This window comes from Falco naumanni, chromosome 7, assembly GCF_017639655.2.
Source record: "Falco naumanni isolate bFalNau1 chromosome 7, bFalNau1.pat, whole genome shotgun sequence".
Classification (NCBI taxonomy): domain Eukaryota; kingdom Metazoa; phylum Chordata; class Aves; order Falconiformes; family Falconidae; genus Falco; species Falco naumanni.
This window is the reverse complement of record NC_054060.1, coordinates 48,646,115-48,652,264: the sequence shown is the minus strand read 5'-3', so window position 1 is coordinate 48,652,264 and position 6,150 is coordinate 48,646,115.

The following is a 6,150-nucleotide window of genomic DNA, read 5'->3' as shown; positions in this document are numbered from 1 at the left end:
AGTCTGCACGGATCTTGTGTGATTGATGCAGTTACGATCACCTGATACAAGTAATCTTGATGCCTTCTGTAACAAGTATGACTTCAAAGAACATTGATTCTCTTCTGATACTTGTTTTACACCTCTATTTTTGTTGACTTGGGTGGAGTTCATTCTTATTACAGTGCTTTTTGTGAGAAGAAAGAATCTGTCCCTGTGTGTTTTGCAGCATTTGCAGTTTAATTTAAACTCTGCTATGAAAAAGAAATGGGATTTCTGAAATGCTAGGTATCGTTGGGCTCCTGGTATTTACACACCATCTGCTTCAGTACACAATGGATAGCTGATCAGCTTCTTTCTGTAGCAGGAGGTACTGTGGTGTTACTGAGTGGATAATATTGGTCCCAGTTCTCTACTAGTGTAAAAGGAAGGAAAATGGCTTAAAGAGGGTATAGATGTATTTTAATCCTTTGTAAACTGCTGTGATCCTATATTGTTGTGCTATCTAAATGCAGTAATAAAAGCATTTGGCCTGTTAGCTCCTTCTTGATCCAGTCATATGTGAGGATGATGCCCTCAGCTATCAGACTGTAAGGTCTTGTCTCCCCTAATGACAGCAGGTGATAAACTCTCCTGTTGCTAAGTGTTTGGTTTAGAAAGGATGGGTTTCTAAACTGCTGAACCTAACACCCTTGTCTTTCTTGGGTTTTGTTTGCCTACAGAGTGAAGATGAGGAATGCAGGCAAGACAGATTTTTTTCCTCAGCTTTTCTAATCCTGCTTTCTTTGATATCTGAAATTCAGTTCTGAGAGCCAATGTTTTTAGAAATTTGTATGGGCAAGTAGGGACTGATCACAGCATTAATGTTGAAGAACCTCCTTCTAATCCAAATTGTGTTAAAAGGTGCTTGTTAAAATGCTCCAACACATGTATCTAAAAGCATGTTGAAATGATTTGTTCTTGGCATATGTTAAACATCCATGGCTCCCATTGGCTTTGACTGGATTTGTGCTTTGACTTCTGTTTATTTAGGAACCAGTTTTAACACTACATTCTTTTATGTCTGTTAAGCACGTTTAGACTAGAGTGGAGAAGAAAGCTTGTAACCATCAGATGAGGTAGGTTCTTGACCAAAAGAAATAAGAGGACAAGATACCAAGGAATTCTACCATTGTTGTGTTTATTAAAGAAATTATATGCTTGAATCAAGAAGGAGCTTGGGCTGCTGGCAGAGGGAAATATGAACTGGTAGACACACGGTGTTTTAAATAGCCATTGTGCAAAGGCAAAATTTAACAAATAAGGTTATTGAAGCCTTAGGTGTTTGTGGGTATGGGTTCTTCAGCTTACAGTGCTATTTTCAAGTTTATATCTATAAGCCAGAAGCTGAGGAAACTCTGAATGTTGACCCATTGATTACTAGTATTATGTATAACCTGTATTCAGTCTGAAATCCTTTTCCTTGAAATTGAGGAAATTAATGAGCACAGGAGTGTGAGAAACAAGCATTGAATATGATGCTTCATACTACTTTTTTTTTTTAACATCTCCAGCCTCTTATTTATCTGCTTACAGAATTACTTGTGCACAAGTCCATCTGCTAGGCTGCATCTGGGAAAAATGGGGATTCATCTGGAGAACATCTGATGCAACACTTAGGAAGCATTTTTTTTTTTCTTGATTAATGTCAGCAATATTTAAGCTGTAAGCTCATAAGCTGACATGCTGAATAGATTTTTCTAGTTCTTTTCTCAGATTCCTTCTGGACTTTTAGAACCCCTTGCTGTTGTGCACTGAAGCTGTGTAGTTTAATTCTGCACTGACACCCAATGGTTTTTGATTTCCCAAGGAAACTGGTAGCATTTTTAGACTGTCAGTTCAACTGAGACTCAGGAGGGATGCATACCTTTCTGAGGACTCACCCTCTCCTAACTGGATGAAATCTTGAAGATCTTTAACTTTGTGGATAGACTGATTTGAATGCTGTGGTGAGAATGAGTTGGTGAAAGGTAAGTGGGTGATGAAGAAAAAGATCTTCCTGCTATATTGTTGTGTGACTCTTGATCTGGTGGCATATGTTTTAATGTCATTTTGAGGCTAAAGCCCAGAAATAGGAAAGAGTGCTAACTTCTTAGAAGCCAGTGATGGAGTGCTGCCTCTGCAGAGCTGCCCTGCTACACTTGTTGGTGCTAATTAGTTTGTCTCTGTTGTGCTTCCTTGTGACTTAGTCTGTTCTAATTAACGCTTCCTTGTAGATTGCTTCTGAACTCCAGAAATCTCATTCATGGCACACATTTCACCATCCCTGGGAGACAAGTATATTTTGTTGACAAAGGTGCTGATAACGCTATTGGACTGTGGTTTAATCTGTGTGTCTCAGAGATGGAAAGGTAACAAGACAGCCTGTGTGGGAGAACAGAGTTAAAAATAACTTTAAGAATTGCAGCTGCAGTTTGTCTACCAGTTTGAATTGTTTGAGCCCCAGACACTTCTACAGACAATTAGAGGCTGTGTTTATTCCTTCTATCTCTGCCTCTTTATCCTATGTAGTAACATGAAAAGATACAATTGTTAGAATGAGAAGCTTAGGAATTATATATACTATGTATACGTTTATATATAAACACACTATAGATATAGTCTCTGTCTCTCTGTGTAGTCTATATAGTTTGCTTTAAAAAACACAACAACAAACACAACACCCAGGAGCTACTCTATTACTTAAATATAAGTCTTGCAAATAGAATATACTTAAAACTACTGCAATATTCACATCAAAGGCTGCAGCATTTAGGCACCTTGCAACAGGTTTTAGAAATAATTTGCAACTGAGTATATGAGAATTTTTCACTTGGACTGTGGCAGCTATCAGTGTGGCTGTCTGCTGCAGCAGAGGAAGGATTAATTGCAAAAGGCAGCCTGACTCCATAGCTACCAATGCAACAGCACTGAACAGGGAGACCTGTGCTATTTCCATCCTAGCAAAGAACCCTGGAAATTCTGGGAAGTCTTCCCCTGCACCCTAACTCCTGTATCTTCTCCATAGACACAGTGCATTGTCTGTGGAGAGTGAAACCTATCTGAAAGTGGGAAATGCTGGCCCAAGAGCTAAGGCGTTTGGTTCCTTCTGGTAGGAGGTGGCACCAACTTGAAGGCACCACCCTTCTTGTTTACGTGATCTACTCTATGTGAAAGTCTGTATCTTATAGTTAAAACCTTTGAAGTCAGAAGTTTGTATGGATGTTAACATGTTCCCCTTTGTGGGATGGGCTTTTCCTTGATGTTCTTGGCCTTTCCCCTTCTCTGCATCTTCTGTCATTGTCTTCTGCATGGGCTTTGTAGTTTTATTGTTGCTGTGTAGCATGATGAAAGGTCCTCTGGAAAGGCAAAAGGTGGGTTTTCTGCCTTAATGGCTAACTCAGAACAACTTTGCTTTTGCCATTTACCTTCCATCCTCTCTGCAACATAACAAATGGCTCATCTCACAGCATTGTTTCCTTTAGCTGTTGCTGTGCTGGCAATGCTAACGTACTGCAGTATGCCAGAAACCATACTTTCTTTCCACATTGCTCATTTTCACGGGTCCAGTTAGTAGTTATTGTAAGCATCACTTACATACCTAATGAAGCTGAAGAGCCTGGCATAAAATTGACAAGGACAAAATGAACCTTGAACACTGGTAGAGCACGTGGTGTATGGAGCCTGCATAGAGTTCTCTGAATTTTGGTGATATTGGACTCTAGCTCTGGCTTTTTTATGGCCATGGGTTGCTTTTGCAGCCTCAGAAAGAGCCTTCAGTTTTATGTATCAGGGATAATCTCTGGTGTTAAAATAACTTCCAAAAGTGACTTTGGGCACCTATTCAACCCAGGACTGCCTTTGGGGAATCCAAGCCAAGCTAAAGCTGTCTGTCACAGTAAAAAGATGTTAACAGGATTCTAGCAGAAGAATAAATTACGAACCAGAACAATCTGCTCACCTTACACAGACCAATACTGAGCTAATAGCTTAGCTTTGCCACTGGGGAGTAGTTGTCCATTGTCTTTCCATCTGCCCTTCTTCTGTCTCAGCTTGATTAGAAGTGGCTTGAATCGGGGCATATTGGTGTGGCTGGAAATGGAGATTTAACTAATGCTTAGTCATTTTAAAAAGGGTTTTGCAAAGAATAAGTTTGAAGAGGATATTTAAACAGAAAGCTTCCTGTTTTGAAGAAACATTTTTCTGTTTTTTCTGCTGTTCCTGTGTTTTCTTTCTGTTTTGCTTGGCTTTACCTTTCCCCTGCTTAATCTGAAGGGAAAATGTTAAACTATGGCAAATGTCATGGAAAAGCCTACCAGCCCAAGCACAAAATCTTCCTGGGATGATGAAAAAGCAAGTGGTTTGCTGATTTGACAGGCAAGTATTTACCCCATCTTTTTTATATCAAAAAGAAATATTACAGTTTACAGGCTCCCTGTAATGCTCATGGCACTTTTCCTGTCCCCAGTATAAGCCATACTTTGCTTTCGTAGTATGTTGTGTAGAAAAAAAGGCACAAAATAACTGGGAACTCAAGCAATAACATATTTGCAGTTGCTCCAATACAGACCTTCAGTGTTTCCTATGCCAGGACTGCTCATGGAGGGATAGCTTAGCTTCAGAAATACTGCTGTGCTCTTGTAGAGCTGATCAGCTTTCCCATGCTGGTTCCTGGCTCCTCTCATACTGAGGTGAGAACAGTATAATTCAAAAATTAATTGAAATAGTTCCTAGTTTCCCTAGGTGTACATAATGGGAGATTCTGGCATTAACATTTTTATTACAGATAGTTGACACTGGGTAAAGCATCCATACTGGTGACCTGAGCAACATCGTCTGCTTTGAAGCATCTGTTTCATTAATCCTTTGCCCACTGCTGCATGTTGGACACACAAAGTGCTTCTCCAGCCCCTTTGTGGCGCAGACAGCAAGAGCATTACTTCAGCCACTTCTTTCCATTTTTCAGTTACTGGTCCATTGTTACATTATCTGAATTTCAGTGTACTTGTGAAGAAGCACAGGCATGTGGCATGAGGCTAGGGAAGCATGGGACATGGGGGCACGTAAGGCCATTCAGCATTCAAAGAGATGCTGAGGTGTTAATGCAGGACTGGAGCATGAAGTCCTCTCACAGTACAGATAGGCTGAGTCCTTCTCCTCTTCTGTCATGTAAGATGAAACCATTTTTTATAGATTTTGACAGGTTTTCTTTTGGTTTAATTTCTAATAAAATTAAGTAGCAATTCATTTTCAGAATAAACAGCTCAGTAATCATGGCTCTCACTCTGTAGGCTTCAGCATGCTTCTGACAGACTTTTCTCAAAAACAGAACTTGTGAAGTTGTCTGTTAATTGCTTATTGTATTGATTTAATGAGCCCATCTTAATTTACGATGGTTTGGATTTAACAGCAATCTTCTCCGTAAATCCTCGTGCTTTCATTTTCTGCTAGCATCTTCAGTGGGCTTGCTTACATGCCACGTACTTTTTAAGCACACCTTTTGCACATTAATTAAAAAAAGGGAAAGAAGATCAACACTCAGAACAGGCAGTTATACAAACCCAAGTAACAAGACTTCGCTCTGTGTTTGTATATGACTCCAGGCACTTCCCAGATGACAAAGCTGCTCTGCTTGACCTATAGAGAAATGCAGACTAGGAAGTTTCGCTAAATTTCTCGAGGTAACAGTGGCAGAAGCCGAAGTAAAGTTTGTGAGATCTCAGGGCAGCTACCCTTTTCTTACTCCTGTATGTTCTTGGTTATGTTGTTCAGTACTGTCTTTGAGGAGGAGAGATTTTGCAGAAGTCACAGTTGGTCAGTTGTCCTTCTCCAGAGTTGAAGAATCCTATTCTGGTTGTGGTGGTGTCCTTGTAGGAAGGAGAAGGCGAGAGGCTTGTTCAGAGCAGTAGGCAGCCAGGCAGTGCATTATGCTGCTTTTTGGAGGATAGCAGAGCACACAGGGAATGCTGCCACCTCTAAGGGTCTCAGCAAATGCCTCAGTGCAAGTCCCTCTGGCACTTGTGGGCTATCTTACTTTTTGATGTTAATTGTTTATCAAAAGCAGCACAGGTGCTGGGAAACCAACAACCTCTAGTCTGTTCTGCTCAGAGCTGTCTTCAGGCCATGCCTACATCATCTAGAATCTGAGGCAAC